The sequence below is a fragment of the Balaenoptera borealis genome, assembly GCF_965194805.1.
Source record: "Balaenoptera borealis genome assembly, chromosome: 11".
Classification (NCBI taxonomy): Eukaryota; Metazoa; Chordata; class Mammalia; order Artiodactyla; family Balaenopteridae; genus Balaenoptera; species Balaenoptera borealis.
In genome coordinates this window covers 90,874,506-90,891,021 of record NC_138868.1, presented here as the reverse complement: position 1 = coordinate 90,891,021, position 16,516 = coordinate 90,874,506, and positions in this window count along the sequence as shown.

Genomic DNA, 16,516 nt, shown 5'->3' with positions numbered 1-16,516 from the left:
GCACTCCAACATTTAGGGTTGGGGACATGAGGAAACACCAGCAAGGGAGATTGAGAGGGAGCAGAACCAAGAAATATGTCCTTAACATCCACATGTAAATCAATGAAGTTAGAACACTCCCTTACACTTTCCACAAAAATAAACTCAAAATGGTTTAAAGACCTAAATATAAGACATGACACCATAAAACTCCTAGAAAAGAACATAGGTAAAACATTCTCTGACATAAATTGTAGCAATGTTGTCTTAGGTCAGTCTCCCAAGATAAGAGAAATAAAAGCAAAAATAAACAAATGGGACTTAAAAGCTTTTGCTCAGCAAAGGAAATCATCAACAAAATGAAAAGACAACCTACGGAATGGGACAAAGTATTTGCAAACAATGTGACTGACAAGGGCTTAATTTCCAAAATATACAAACAGCTCACACAGCTCAATATCAAAAAAACAAACAACCCAACCAAAAAATGGGCAGAAGACCTAAATAGACATTTCTCCAAAGAAGAAATACAGGTGGCCAATAGGTACATGAAAAGTTGCTCAACATCACTAATTATCAGAGAAATGCAAATCAAAACTTCAATGAGGCAGCACCTCACACTGGTCAGAATGGCCATTATCTAAAAGTCTACAAATAATAAATGCTGGAGAGGGTGTGGAGAAAGAGGAATCCTTCTACACTGTTGGTGGGAATGTAAATTGGTGCAGCCACTATGGAGAACAATATGGAAGTTCCTTAAAAAACTAAAAATAGAGTTGCCATATGATCCAGCAATCCCACTCCTGGTCATGTATCTGGAGAAAACTCTAATTCGAAACACACCCCAGTGTGCGTAGCAGCACTATTTACAACAGCCAAGATGTGGAGGCAACGTAAGTGTCCATCAACATATGAATGGATAAAGAAGATGTGATATGTATATATATATATATATATATATAATGGAATACTACTCACATATATATATAATGGAATACTACTCAGCCATAAAAAAGAATGAAATAATGCCATTTGCATTATTTCCACATGAATGGACCTAGAGATTATCATACTAAGTGAAGTAAGCCAAAGACAAATATTATAGGATATCACTTTATGTGGAATCTAAAAAAAATGATACAAATGAACTTATTTACAAAACAGAAACAGACTCACAGACACAGAAAACAAATGTATGGTTACCAAAGGGGAAAGGGGGTGGGGGGAGGAACAAAGTAGGAGTTTGGGATAACAGATACACACTACTATATATAAAATAAATAACAACAAGGTCCTACTGTATAGCACAGGGAGCTATATTCAATACCTTGTAATAACCTATAATGGCAAAGAATCTGAAAAAGAATATAAACATATATATATAACTGAATCACTTTGCTGTACACCAGAAACTAACACAACATTGTAAATCAACTACTATACTTCAGTTTAAAAAAATGTGTCCTTGGGACTTCCCTGGTGGTCCAGTGGTTAAGACCCCATGCTTCCACTGCAGGGGGTGCAGGTTCGATCCCTGGTCAGGGAACTAAGATCCTGTATGCTGCCGTGTGGCATGGCAAAAAAAAAAAAAAACACAAAAAATTAAAAAATTTAAAAATGAGTCCTTAAAGACAAGGGGAGGAAGCATTTGTAGAAGGAAAAAATAATTAGCATGACAAATGCTGCTGGTAGATCGGAGAGGACTGAAAATTGACCATGATATTTACCACGAGGAAGTCATTGATTACCTTGATTCAGGCAATCTCAGTGAAGTGATGAAGTGGAAGTCTGACTTTAATGGTTTACATAGAGAACGGGAGAAGAGAAAAGGAACACGGAATACACATAACTCTTTCAAGGAATTTTTCTGTAAAAGGGAACAGAGAAATAGAACAGTAGGTGGAGGGAGATGTGTTTTTAAACCAAGTCCATGGAGGCATATTTTATATACAATATAATATAAAATAAAATGCTTACATTTTAAGTATACTCTTCTATGAGTTTTGACAAATATACACAAACTAGTTATCACCACTACAATGAACATATAGGATGTTTGCATCACCTCAGAAAGTTCCTTCACACTTCCTGCTGTCAGCACTTCCTCATCCTCAAACCCAGGCAACCACTGATCAGATTTTTATTACCATTGATTTTGTGCTGGTTCTAGACTTAATATCCTGGAATCATACAATATGCAATCTTTTGTGTTTGGCTTCTTTCTCTTCTTTCTCCCTGTTGTGTTTATCAGCAGATCATTCCTTTTTTTTTTTTTTTTTAAACATCTTTATTGAAGTATAATTGCTTTACAATGGTGTGTTAGTTTCTGCTTTATAACAAAGTGAATCAGTTATACATATACATATGTTCCCATATCTCTTCCCTCTTGCATCTCCCTCCCTCCCACCCTCCCCATCCCACCCCTCTAGGTGGTCACAAAGCACCAAGCTGATCTCCCTGTGCTATACGGCTGCTTCCCACTAGCTATCTATTTTACATTTGGTAGTGTATATATGTCCATGCCACTCTCTCACCCTGTCACATCTCACCCCTCCCCCTCCCCATATCCTCAAGTCCATTCTCTAGTAGGTCTGTGTCTTTATTCCCGTCTTGCCACTAGGTTCTTCATGGCCTTTTTTTTTTTTTCCTTAGATTCCATATATATGTGTCAGCATACTGTATTTGTTTTTCTCTTTCTGACTTACTTCACTCTGTATGACAGACTCTAACTCCTTTTTTTATTGCTAACTCATATTCTATTGATGGACATAACACGATTCGGTTATCGATTTACTTGCTGATGGGATATTGGAGTTGTTTATAAATTATATAAAAATATATACTTATAATGTATATATGAGTATAGTATATACAGAAACAAAAAAAAATTTGTAACTATGTGTGGTGATGGATGTTAACTAGACTTATTGTGGTGATCATTTTGCAATACATACAAATATAGAATCATTGTTATATACTTGGATGTTAATTTCATCACATTTTTATAATACAAAGACATTTTATTGAATTCTGCACATGTGCAGAATTTATAAACATGTAAACATTTATATATAATATGTATACTTTTATAAAAATAATGTATATCATTTATATGTATATAATTCATTGTATCATTTATACATAAATAATTTTTACATAATTGTATTTATATATATTATATATTTAATCTTGTCTGGATTAAATCGTCTTCTTTATGTGAGAAAAACCTTTTCTAACCACCAATTAGATGTCAAGGAATATAATGTTAGCATACACAAAATAATTAATATTTATTTATAATCTGTTAGATCCTATGATGACAACAAAATAAAATCTGATTGCATACAAGAGATTTTTCCTTTGCTCCCATCCAAATACATCAGGTTGTTATCTTTTCTTTTTTCTACAAAGGCTCATATTGACTGAGCAAGCCAAAGTAGAAAAACTGCTGTAATGAGTTAGAGGAAAACGAAGTGCATTGAATCTAAGGATTATACAGGGATGGAAAGAGTATGAGAATTTTAAGTGAGAAAAGCTAGATTGAGTTCTTGACCCACCACTTCTTAACTATGTGTCCTCGGGCAAGATACTCAACCATTCCCCCAAATCCCAGTTTCTCATCTGTAAAATAAAAGCAATAACAGAAATAACATTCAGGGAGCACATGTTAGGTGCCAAGCTAGTGCTTCATGTGCATTACTCCGTTTACTCTTCACATCAACCCTTTCAGGTGGGTACTGTTATATTCTCAATCTGCAAATGACGAAACTGAGGCTTGAGAAGTTAAATAATTTGTCCAAGATCTCACAGCGAGTAAGCGACGAGGCAGAGATTCAAAGTTTGATTCCAGAGCCCACAATCTTAGCTATTACACTGTACTACCTTACCATAATAATATAATGTGATAATCAAACTAGTTAATGTATGTTAAAACGCTTAAGTTACTTGGCACGTGTTATTTTCACCTCATTAGAGGGGGTATCATTAATCAATAGAGAGCATCAAGATATAAAGAAATGAGCACTGAGATTGTTAATCAGGGGCCCTGGGATTGTCCATAAATCAGAGCAGTGGTTGTGGCAACGCCGCTTAACACTTCCAGCCTCAGTTTGATTAATCTGCAAAAATGATCAGGTAACATTTAGCTCTTTCTAGCTAGAAAATTACGTTGCTTTGTCATTTTATGACTTTCTGGGCCTAGCTTTCTCTCATCTGCTGGTTCTAAGTTTTCTTCTCGGAGACTTTGTTGCGTTTTCCTCTCTTGTTCCCACCTCCTGAATGCCTTGAGCTCATATACAAGATTTTCAAAACGTATAACATACTTAGAAATATTTGTGAACAATGGAATGACAAATCTTTTTTTCCTTTGGAAAGTTTTGCTTATTTTGTTTTGTTTTGAGAAGGTAATGCATTTTCACTGTCCAAAAGTCAAAACCCTATCACAAGTCATACACTGAGGAGTTTTGCTCCCCACCCTGACCCTGTCTACCCTTTTTCCCCTGCCTCCATTTCTTACTTTCTGATTCACCCTTCCAGTGATTATCTGTCTATGCAAGTTCAAGCAATATGAGTATAAATATTCCTATTTTCTCCCCCTTCTTACACAAAAAATGATACATTATATTCAGTGTTCCACACTTTGCCTTTTTCTCTTAACAGTGTACCTTGGAAGTTACCTTACATCAGTACACACAAAGAGCTTCCTTTACTTTATTAATTTTTTTAGCTGTGTATTATTCAATTGTGGGACAATACCATCGTTTATTTAGCTAATCTCCTAATGAAGGACACTTGAAGGGCATTTCTAATATTTTGCTATTACAGACTATGCTGCAAATGAACAAACCTGTACACATATCATTTCATATTATACACGGCTGTATCTGTAGGACAAATTCCCAGAAGTGGAATTCCTGGGTTTAAGAGTAAATGAATTTGTAACTTTTATAAATATTATCATATTGCCTTGCATAGAAGTCAGACCATTTTACACACCAGCCAGGAATATATCAGAGTGCCTACTTCCCCACAGATTTACCAACATCGTGCTGTCAAACATCGGATTTTTAAGTAATCTGACAGGGAAAATGGTATGCAGAATGAGTTTAATTTGCATGAAGATGTAGCTTTTAAAAAAGAGCTGGAACCGCGGTGGGCTGGGGATGGTGGTGTGATTGGGCGATTGGGATTGACATGTATACACTGATTTGTATAAAATTGATGACTAATAAGAACCTGCAGTATAAACAAACAAACAAACAAACAAACAAAACAACGAATACTAAACTTTCTTTGGGTTATTTGTATGGAAATATGTTAATATAAATGTTTCAGACATTACATGAAATTTCTAAAAATCTTATATGTTCTGGTATAATGTTATAAGTCATAATTCTAGTTATTACTTTAAAATGTATATCTCAGAAATAACTAAATTTCCTTGTCAATTGCATTATTATGAACTTTCATAAAATCTTTAACCATGGTCATTTTTAAGTCTTTTGTCATTTACAGACAGTTCTGGGTGTACTCTGATGCTTTTGCAAATATGTTCCTATAAAAGGGTTTCATCCTCAAGGAACTCATGGAAAAGACTCTGACAAGTACAGGTTTCTGGTAACTGACTATACTGCTGAACTGAATGAATAAGCATTTTCAGAACTCTAATAGAAAACTGATGAACTCATAAAAGTGCTAACAAAAGATCAAGATGAAAAAAAAATTAATTACATGGGACTGAGTGAACTGATGAGGATGATTATAATTTTTGTGACTTTCTGCTTGAATAAAAAAAAAGATAAGTACTAGGGATGTAACGTACAACATGATAAATATAATTAACAGTGCTGTATGTTATATATGAAAGCTAAGAGAGTAAACCCTAAGAGTTCTTATCACAAAAAAAAAAAAAAAAAAAAGAGTTGGGAAGTTGAAATGCTGGTCAAAATTCAAGGTAAATTTTGGTAGAAAGGGATTCTTCAAAGCAGACCCTAAGTCTGAAGCTTTGCAGCAGACTAATACGTAAAACTGACTTTGGAAAGAAACAAAAATATTTTTCAGTAACTCAAAGATTTATGTCAAGGAAGTTCACGGAAATTTGGCAACTGCTCTGTAGTTACTCAATCTTAATCCAGAAAGATCAAATGCTGCATTCCTGCAGACTGGCCTTGAGCTCTCCCGCAGCCCTGTTAACTGAATTTTATTTATTGTTGGGTTCTAGTATGGCCTGCATATTAGTAACTCCAAATTAATAATTGCATATTAATAAACTCCAAAGGCAAAATAATACACATATAATGTCTTGAACAGATATCATAGAGCAAAAATGGCACAAATGATGAAAAATAGGACCGGAGGAAATCCCTTTTGTTAGTGAGTCAATCTCTCCCTCTCCTTCCCCCTTTCTCTCTCTTTCTCTCTCTCTCTCTCTCTCTCTCTCACACACACACACACACACACACACACACACACACACACACAATCCCAGCAGAAGCATTCCTTTCAGAATCAAAGAAATAGAAATGTGTAGATTCTGTTCTACTTTTCCCCTTGACTCCAAGGGAGGAAAGGAATAAATCCATTTTGGGGGGTAGAATGTAATGTAAAATATGTAGTGTTTCTGCTATGTTTGTATGTTATAGAAACCACTGTACTGAAGGCCATCTAGTATCATTTCTTTTGGTAACACTTCACACCTCATTTAATTTAAATACAAATTATGCCTCATCTTATTCATCAAAATAAAATGGTAATAATGCTGATAGCCACCTCATAGGGTTTTTGGTGCAGATTTAAAAAGTCTAACATGTAAAGTGAGTGCTTGGCACAGAGTTAAGCATTCAGTAAATGTTAGCTGTTATCATATTTACTTTTTGCTAGTAAGAAATTTCATGTGACCGTAGAATCTTTGGACATGGAAGGCACAATATGCATTGCTTTTATATATTTAGGAAAGTCTTGAAAACTTAGTGCACAGTGGTCAAAATCGACACAGAAAGTGAGAGTGATGATGGAAAGAGTCCTGCAATGGTTAGTGTTAATGCTAAACTTGTTTGATTTTTAAACTCAAGTGTGAGAGGCAAAATAATGGCCCACATAGATGTCCATGCCCTAATACTTGGAACCCATGAAAGTGTTCACTTATATGTCAAAAGAGTTTTTGCAGATGTTATTTTGGGTAGGACCCTTGAAAATGATTATCCTGTATCATCCAGATGGGCCCAAACTAATCATGATTCCTTAAAAGACAGAACCTGCTGTGGTCAGAGGGAGAGATACAATGATGGAAAAAGGGTCAGAGAGAAGTGATGTGAGATCTCACCCAGCAGACCAGCTGTTGTTGGCTCTAAAAAATAGAATTGAGCTAATCAAACGCAGGAGGCCCCTAAAACTGGGAAAGGCAAGGAACCAGACTCTCTCCTTGAGCATCCAGAAAGGAACAAGGCCCTGCCCACACCCTGATTTTAGCCCAGTGAGTCCCAGTTTGGATCCATCCTATAGAACTGTGAGATAGTCAATTTGTTACAGCAGCAAAAGAGAACTAATAAACTGTCTACTGAAAATACTGCACAACATGAGAGCTGTGAGTTTCAGTTTTATTTGGGGACTTACTGAGGACTATAGCCCAGGGGATGCCTCTCAAATAGCTCTGAGGAGTTTCTCCAGAGAGGCTGGGGGTGAGGAGGTCAGTAGATAGATATGTGATTTTGGAGAAGGGGTATGTGCAATCAAGCACACATCTTGGTAGAAGGTTACTGTTAGTCATGAGGAACAGGTCTCTCAGTTAATGATTTTAGTGCTTTTCTAAGTATGGGAAGATGCAAGAATCTGGGTTCATGGAATTTTCTCCTGAAAATATCTAACTATCTGAGAGCCTGTTCTGACTGTTTTCCCAGAGCACAGAGTGCCTCATCGCTGATCTTCACCCTGAATTCTTTCCAGAGTGTGTTGTACGTCAGTGAGTGCAGTGGCTAATGACTCGATTCTTATAGAACTGGGTGGCGAGTGACATTCCTTAGTTGGCAACACCAAGGTAGCAATCTTTTGCAAGGACATAGAACTTAGGTCCATTTATTACATGTTTTGTACTAAAAAAAATTTAAATGAAACATGCCATGAATAAGTAAACAGCACCAAAACTATACATTCCACTGCCTTGAACTGTAGATGAATTAGGTACACAATATGCCAGTTTGCTGTTCTACATTTGAGATGGCTTAGCCCAGGCCTGAGGCTGAAGACTTTTGAGGTATGGGCAATAAAGTCAAATCACTGGTATTTCAGGGCAATGCTGAATCCATCTCTGTTGGGACATTCAGACATACATTTATAAATGCACTGTGTGGTTTTATCATGCTTGGTGAAATTACATTTTTTGGAAACTCTTTTGGCAAGAAATAGTTTGGCCCACATTTCAGAAATTTAAAATATGGCATATCCTACATTGCTAAAATTGTAGAATTGAAGGACTTTTAGATCATTTTGTGTGACAAAACTTAATGAAAATAAATTAACATTGTGCAGTTCACCTTTTACAATAGCAATAATGTAAATGAAGACTACTGATGTTTGTTACTGACTCACAGTGCAATATGGTCTTAAAAAAAAATATGTCGACATTGAAATATCAGAATTTTATAAATATCTCAGGGGTAGTTAACTTACATATAAATCCATTTGGAAAGTTTCTGTCTATCTTCTGATGTACTTACACTGTAGAACAAAAATATGTAAAAGACACATTCTAACATTTCAACTATATTGTGTTCTCTATGATATCATTTTTTTGAAACTTACTGACACTTTATTACCTAGTACATTGTCAATTTTATGTGTTCTCTCTGAACTTATTAGAAAATTGGATTAAGTACAGGTTACTACATGTCTGAAATTTATTATATTCTTATTGATAGTTTGATCTATTAGTTACTGAAAGAGGTATGTTAAAAGAATCTCCAATATGATTGCATATTTGCCCATTTCCATGAAATTCTGTTTTATAAATAATATGTATATATACATATATATATCACATATACATAGGCTATGTTACGTTTGGAGTCACAAGATATTGCAGGTTAATTTAAATGTTTAGCATTAGATAGTGGTCCCATTTATATTTTATAATGCATTTTCCCCCTGAAAGTCCATTTAATCAAACAGCAATACAGCAAATTAACTTTCTTTGAATTGTTTTTACCTAGTATTTGTTTTTCTATTCTTTTGTCTTCAACCTTTCTGTTTTCATGATTTTGATGAGTCTCTTCTAAATGTGGTAGAGTCAGAATTTTTGCTTCCTAAATGAAAGTCTGCCTTTTATATTGGTGTATTTAATCCTTTTGATATATTGGAATTTATTTTCAAGATTTCATTTTACTCTTTTAAAACACGTGCCTTTTAAATGCTTTCCTCCTCCTTTTATTCTTTCTTTTGGAGCTTAAATGATGTACTTGTCAGGATAGAGGCCAACCTGCAAGAATAACAAAAAGACTTTAAAATAAGTACCTTAAAGAGTGTAAATGTTGACTTCTCTCTCATGGAACATTTCAGAAGTGTGCCAGGATGCAGGTAGGGGTGGGGTAGGCACTGCCACTTCAACATAGGTAGGCAACTCTACTACCTGAGGTCCTTCAGGTACTCAGGCTGGTAGATTGGTTCTGCCACTCTGCTATCCTTAATGCTTAATTTCCATTTATTTTTACATCTCATGTGATCACTCTGGTTGTTGCCATTTTCTAGCCTGTGGAAAAGGAAAATAGAGAAGGCTTCCTTATAAAAAGTTTATCTGTTTTCACACATCGCTTCCACTTGCAAACAACTAGCAAAAACTGTAATAGGGACACACCTAGCTGAAAATGAAGCTGAGAAATGTGGTCTCTGGCTGGTAAGTCATGTGTTCAGCTAAGATTCAGGGTACTCTGTTCCTAAAAGGAAGAAAGGGAAAAAGGATCCTGCCAATAACACTTTGGTTCATTACTCCTTTCCTGCTTTATATGATATATTCATCCAGTAATAGAAATAGTTCTATCTTGCTTGTATTTTTATCCTCTGATGAGATCATAGTTACTGTTATAATCAAGTGTTATTTAGATTTACCCATACGGTTGCTAATTTTTTTGCTTATCATTTCTCCTTGCCTCTTAGCCCTTCCTTTTGGGTTCAATTTTACTATTCTTTAAGAACATTGTGTTGTCTATTGCTGCATAACAAATTGCTCTAATATGTAATGGATTGAAACATCTATTATCTCACAGTTTCTGGATGTCAGAATCTGGTGCAGCTTTGCTGTGACCTCTGCTTCAGGGTCTCTCCCAGGCTGCAATCAACATGTCAATGGGGGATGTGGTCATCTGAAGGCTCAACTGAGGAAGTATCTGTTTCCACCTCACTCAAGTGTTTGTTGACAGGATTCAGTTCTTCGAGGGTGGGCAATTGGACTAAGGTCTTGGTTCCTTGATGGCTGTTTGCCAGAGGCCACCCTCTGTTCTTTGCCCTGTGAGCCTCTCCAACATGGCAGCTTCTTCATCATGTCATGTAAGCATGAGGGCAATAGAGGAAGAAAGCCAGCAAGACAGAAGTCACAGTCTTTTATAACCTAATACCAGAAGTGACATCCCATCACTTTTGCTGTATTTATTTGTTAGAAGCAAATCACTCAGTCCAGCCCATGCTCAAGAGGAGGGGATTATACCTAGGCATGAATCCCAACAGGTGGGGATCATTGGGAGCCAGGTCAGAAGTCTGCCTGCTACAAACAACCTCTTTATAAGTTCTTTTAGTAAGAGTCTGAGGGCAATAGCTCTATTAATTGTTGTTGACTTAAAAATGTCTTTATTTCAGCCTCATCTGTTTCTTCTGGGACTTCAAATAGAAGTATGTTAGACCCCTTGATATTGTAACACAGGCCAATGCTGCCATGTTCTTTTTTTTCTCCCCCAGTCTTTTTTATCTTTGGATGTCATTTTGGAAGTTTGTATTGCTGTGTTTTCAGGCTCACTGATCTTTGCTTGTGCAATGTTATTGATTTCTAACCTTTGTACATTTAGACATTTCAAAACACACTTCCAAATGGCTCACCATCAAAGGATAAACAGAGTAGAAATTTGAAAGTATTTAAACTAAACAATAAAGAAAGTATTTTGTTTCAAACTCTGTATGCAGCCAAACATAGAACTTAGGAAATTTTAAATAAAGAACTTTAAATACTTCTTTAAAAAACAAAATTGAAAATTGGTGAGATTATATCTAGATCAAGAAGTTAGAAAAAGAACAAACAAGTAAATCTAAGGAACTTAGAATGAAGGAAATTATAAATATAAATGAATAAATAAAATTAGAAAACAAAGATACAGGTGAGATCAATGTCCAAAGTTGTTATTTGAAAAGCCTAATAAAATCAACTTTTGGCAGAATTATTCAAAGAATATAGGGAGATGACCCAGAAAATAATACATGAAATATAAAAAACAGTATACCTATAGATATATCAGAGGTTTTTTTTAAAGATAAGTAAATAATAGGAAAATTTTATGCTAATAAGTATTGCAAATTAGGTAAAATACACCATTTGCTAGAAATTTATAACTTTCTAAACCAGCTTTTGAATAAATAGAAAACATGAATAAACCTGTAAGTATGACAGATAAATAAAGGGAGGCAATCAAGCATTTATTCCGCTTTTCCTATACAGGCTCTATTTCAGGATATCTGAATAGAAGATGAGGGCAACTCTGTCTCTGCAGAAGTAGCCTAGGTAATCAATGAAGAAGTATTGGTAGAATTAGAACACCAACATTTTGCATGCCCAAGTGAACTGTTCATCAGGAGTGGCTAAGATCACAAAAAGAGACAACCAACTATTAACATTTGAGGGGCATGTTTAAAAGTTTAGAAGTACCTAAAAAGTAAACTTAACAAAGAAATGGGACCTAAAACGGAGCAAGCCACCTGGTTCAAGTTCTTATTTGCATATAATGATTTAATTGTAAACAATGACAGAGGGATTTAATGATTTAATTATAAGCAATGACAGAGGGATTTATAGTGCTGTAAGGTTCACAAAAGCTGTGTTATGTCAGAGAATGGTTCTTGCAAGGGCTGAACTGAGTCCTGGAGGCTGGCTATGCTTTAGCCAGGTGCAGGCAGAGGAGTACATAACATAATGCAGGGGAGAAAGGCATGAGGCAGGACGGATGGGTGGTGGAAAGAGCTTGAGGGATATTGTGGGTCCATCTGAGCAGTTTGTTTTATTTTACTAATAAGTGGTCATTTCAATGGTGATGGAATATCACATAATGAGGATAGAATGTCATTCAAGGATTTCATCCAGAAAGTGAAAATAAAGGAATCCTTATTTGAAATGGAGTTGAGAAGCCCTGAAGGGGGAGCTCTCACACACCACCATTCATTGCCCTTTGCAGACTCCATCAGGAAGGAGCATGCCTTTCACTCCCTAACAGGAAGTAGCTTACTTTACACACATCAGCAGGAGAAAAGATGATTTTTCTCCTTGCCCAGCCAATGAGAAACCACTACACTCAGCCAATGAAAAGCTGCCACCACCCTGAATTCTCATTGGCTTCCAATGAACTTTTGTTCAAAACAGCCCCTCCCAACTTCCTCCTCTCCTCTATAAAAGCAAGCCCCTTTTCTCTATTCTCTGACCTTGCCTGTAGTTTGCCATAGCTTGCATGTCCTGAGTTGCAATTCCTCTGCTATCCCTGAATAAACTCATTTTGCTGGTTGAATAACTGGCTATTTTATTTTTAAGGTTGACAAAAGTAACTTGATCATATCAATATTTTAATAGTATTGGCCTACTGGCAGTATGAAGCATACTTTAGAGCAAGATAAGATTGCAGGAAGGAAGGTCAATTAAGACAAAGATGGCAATTTATTTAAATATCAGTGATTTAATTTAAGTTAGAAAACCCACCAATATCATCAGCCATATTAATAAATCACCTGGGAGTGGAATGAGTAATTTCTTAGAGTGAAATATACTTAGGTTTAATTTCATACTCCTTTTAAAAATTTTAGATAATGCTAATTTCTGACCCTATTCCTAAACTATATGGATTGTGTAGAATCTTAAGCATCTACTATTGAATATAGATGTGAAAAATATATGTGATATAAATATATGTTAATAATATAATTTACAAGAATAATATAATTTACAATAATATAATAATAAAATTATATGGATATAATATGTAAGTATATAATTAAATATAATAAAAATAATAAAATGGTCATTTCTTGTGCTTATGTCCTGGACTTGGGACCAGGAAGACCTAGATTTAAATTTTGGATTCACAATTTAATAGCAGTATAATTCTAAGTAAGTCACAACCACTGTGCACCTCAGGAGGTTCATCTTTAAAATAAGATGGCAGGGATTGTTTTGTTCACTGCTGTGTCTCCAGAACTAGCATAGTGATTTACACACTGCTAATGTCAATAAATACTTACTGATTAAAGGCATGTCTACTCTACAGAGTTGCTGTGCTAATGAAATGAGATAAAAATTGTGAAAGTTTCTAGAACAAATAACCCTAAAATTTATATGGAATCACAAAAGTCCCAGAATTGTCAAAGCAATCCTGAGGAAAAAAGAACAAAACTGGAGGCATAACCCTTCCAGACCTCACACTATACTACAAAGCTACAGTAATCAAAACATCATGGTATTGGCTCAAAACAGACATACAGATCAATGGAAGAGAATAGAGACCCGGAAATAAATCCACACACCTTTGGTCAATTAATCTATGACAAAGGAAGCAAGAATATACAATGGAGAAAAGACAGTCTCTTCAATAAGTGGTGTTGGGAAAGCGGGACAGCTACATGTAAATCAATGAAATTAGAACACTTCGTCATACCATACACAAAAATAAACTCAAAATGGATTAAAGACCTACATGTAAGGCCAGACACTATCAAACTCTTAGAGGAAAACATAGGCAGAACACTCTATGACCTAAATCACAGCAAGATCCTTTCTGACCCACCTCCTAGAGAAATGGAAATAAAAACAAAAATAAACAAATGGGAGCTAATGAAACTTCAAAGCTTTTGCACAGCAAAGGAAACCATAAATAAGACCAAAAGACAACCCTCAGAAAGGGAGAAAATATTTGCAAATGAAGCAACTGACAAAGGATTAATCTCCAAAATTTACAAGCAGCTAATGCAGCTCAATATCAAAAAAACAAACAACCCAATCCAGAAATGGGCAGAAGACCTAAATAGACATTTCTCCAAAGAAGATATACAGATTGCCAACAAACACATGAAAGAATGCTCAACATCATTAATCATTAGAGAAATGCAAATCAAAACTACAATGAGATATCATCTCACACCAGTCAGAATGGCCATCATCAAAAAATCTACAAACAATAAATACTGGAGAGGGTGTGGAGAGAAGGGAACCCTCCTAAACTGTTGGTGGGAATGTAAATTGGTGCAGCCACTATGGAAAACAGTATGGAGATTCCTTAAAAAACTAAAAATAGAGCTACCATGTGACCCAGCAATCTGCTCCTGAGTATATATCCAGAAAAGATGAAAACTCGAATTCAAAAATATACATGTACCCCAATGTTCATAGCAGCACTATTTACAATAGCCAAGACACGGTAACAACCGAAGTGCCCATCAACAGACAACTGGTTTAAGAAGATCTGGTTATCATATATAAAATAGAATATTACTCAGCCATAAAACAGAATGCAATATTGCCATCTGTGGCAACATGGATGGACCTAGAGATTATTATACTTAGTGAAGTAAGTCAGGCAGAGAAAGACAAGTATTACATGATATCACTTATATGTGGAATTTAAAAAGTAATACCAATGAATCTATATACAAAACAGAAAGAGACTCACAGACATAGAAAACAAACTTATGGCTACCAAAGGGGAAAGGGAGGGTGGGAGGGATAAATTAGGAGTATGAGATTAACAGATACAAACTACTATACATAAAATAGATAAGCAAAAAGGATTTACTGTGTAGCAAAAGGAACTATATTCAATATCTTCTAATAACATATATTGGAAAATAATCTGAAAAAATATATATAACTGAATCACTTTTCTGCATACCTGAAACAATCACAATTTTGTAAATCAAATATACTTTAATTTTAAAAAATTGTGAAAGTTCCTAACACAGTTCTTAACAAAGATACTATTAAATGGCTGCTTTGTGCCAGGCACTATGCCAGCTGCTGGGGATATGAAGATGAATAAGACAGCCTTCCTACTCTTGGGATCTTCAGTCTAAACGAGCTACACGAAGTATTTGTGATGGGGCACATGGTACTGCGAAGCTCAGAGTAGGTGCTCTGTAAACATTGAACCTAAATTTTATAACACTTTACAGTTTACAAAGCACTTTCATGAACATTATCCTATTTGAAACAATGGGTACCATAAATTTTACAAGAATAAACAAAAGTCTTAGGCATTCAGCAGAGGGAGGGATGATCTTTTGTGATGAGTAAGCATGACTTCATGGGAAAGATGGAATTTTAGTTGAGCTTCAGAATACAGATGGATTTTGACAGGAGTGAAAGATGGAAGGGTGGGAGCTTTAGAAGACAGAGAAATACGCAAGCAAAAGCGTGTCCTCCGTAATTCCGTATCACTTATTTATCTGTGTTCACAAACCATATGTTTATAAATTCCCTCTGGAATAGTGCCGAATCTTGATATCTGTAATTTTTGGAATCTACCCTTACTGGCCTTTGAAAATCTGGAAAACCTTTTTTTATTCATCTTTAATTTTCAGGCACATGATTCATGAATTCTGATGATTACTAATGGAAATTACATGACAGTATTCATTTATTCACAAATACTTATTGAAACCTTGATATGCTCAAGGCCTTGTCCCTGGCAGTGCGGGGCCTACTAAGATGAACTATGTATACAAGCAACTACCCCACAAAGCAGAGAGCTGTAAGTGCCCTAACGGAGCTGAAGCGGGATTTACACTAGGAGGGCTGAGAAGAGAGGGATCATCTGCAGCGGGGTTTTTTTGTTTTTTGTTTTGTTTTCCAGTTCTCCTACAAGTCATTCATCTGACTTTGGAGATTTGATCTTATAAAAAAAAGATTAACTGTTCTTTTACAACCTCCTCTTCCAGATTACTTGCAGGGTTTGTTGTGACCGGTTCAACTCGAACGTCTTTCTCTTCACCAGAAGACTGAGTCAGTTTAGGAGCCGAATGACTGCTGACTCTCTGCCCTCAGGTTCAGTACTCACCATACATTGTCTGAGGGACTTTACTCAGGCCTGTACTTTCTTGTTCTGAATATTCTTTAAAGTATCTTCTATTGTGTTTAGCATATTTGCAATATCCACCTGACTTTAGCCTTTGAAGAGTAGCCTTAGGCAGGAAGGCCCAGGAAGAGTTATGGCTCTTTGTGACGCACTATCCCATCCTGCCTGTCAGTTTTTCTAACCCTCAGGATGGCCCTGAAGGATGGAACATCTTATCCATGTAAAACTGTTATGGAGAT